Raw genomic sequence first — 1598 nt, forward strand, 5'->3', positions numbered from 1 at the left:
AAGTTTAAATGTATAAAAAGCAAGCTTTTAGCATAATAAATCAGAGCTCTCTACATCATCCTGGTGTGCAGACTCTCATTTTCGCCGACTTCGTCCCTCACCTGCTCTTCACCAAGAAACCCCTTGAGTTTCTTGTCACGACCGTAGTCGGGTGGTCGGTGACAAGTTTCTCCCCAACCCCAAGGACAGTCCCATTCTACAACAGTGGCATCATGTAATATTAGGGACATCATTCTTGTGAGAAGGCTGAGGGTCAGCGAAGGAGAACAAGACCTCAATGAGGTGGATTGATACAGTGTAGACAGCAATGGACGCCTGCATGTCAAGGATGATAAGAGTAGCACAGGATAGAATTTAGTTCAGACCTATTATTTATATGGTCGCTATGAGTTGTATTTGACTTGACGGCAATTAACAACAGCAACAACTGATATACTATTTTAAATCTTAACCATACAAGTTAACTTACTAAGAACTCTATATTTATTGGTTCATAATTACATTTCCATTGTATTCTGAGAAACCTGAGTCTTTTCGTCAAGGAAGTCAGAAAATGGAAACTGGAATCCTCTCTGTTCAGGCTTCCTATCTCTGTAGTCAATAATATGTGAACTTCAAGAATACGTCTACAATTCAAAACTCTATAAACCCTCTAACCACAAATACAGCCTCAGCTTGGAATGACAGTTATTTTGTCTTCTACATTATATTTACAGGTTCTCAGAGAACTTCTCTTTTCCTTGCATTTCTAATGTATAGTATATATTAAGAGAGCTTTGGTGATTTAATGGTAAGGAATTGTGCTGTCACACTAAAGGTATGTGGTTTGAAGCCAACAACTGCTCTATGGGAGAAAGACAGCCAATCTCCTCCCACGCAATTTACTGCCTCTAAAAACTCACTAGAAGGTCAGTCAGCTCTGCATAGGTTCCAACTTGATGGTACATACATAGGGAGACTTCTGGTGGTCTAATAGGAAAGGAATTGTTCTGTCAACCCAAAGGCAGATAGTTCAAATTCAACAGCTGGTCTCTGGGGAAAAGACAGGCCATCTCCTCCCATGCAATGTACAACCTCTGAAAACCTCACTGAAGGGTTAAGCTATGAGTCAGTTCCAAGTGGACAGCAATGAGTGAGTGAGTGAATATAAAATGGACTAGGCTTCCATCTTGTGGTCAATAACATTTATTTCTTTATAATTTTTTTTTTATGTTGAGTATCTAATCAGGCCAGGGATTTCTTAATTAAGGCTGTTTCTACTGTCTTGTTTGTATAATTAAACATATTTTTTGATGCATTGAGCTTGTTTAAATGATTTTCCATTTCAAAGTGTTTGAAGTCTTTCTATACTAAGCAATGTAATGCCTTTTTTTGGATAAGTAAACTAAAGCAAGATATAAGATAAGCTTCTTATAGATAATTAAAAATTAGAAGCTAAATTTTAAAAATAGAAAAATTAACTCTAAATCAGTTTGTTTCTTTTGGTAATTTTCTTTTTTTTTTACAAGTTAATTACACACACAGACTCACAAACTTGTGTGCATATTTGTATTTGTGATGTAAAAGCAGAAAACTATTTATGTTACATTTCCCCCCCC

Source organism: Elephantulus edwardii, unplaced genomic scaffold, assembly GCF_000299155.1.
Source record: "Elephantulus edwardii isolate Elephantulus edwardi_28Jun2011 unplaced genomic scaffold, EleEdw1.0 scaffold00017, whole genome shotgun sequence".
Lineage (NCBI taxonomy): Eukaryota > Metazoa > Chordata > Mammalia > Macroscelidea > Macroscelididae > Elephantulus > Elephantulus edwardii.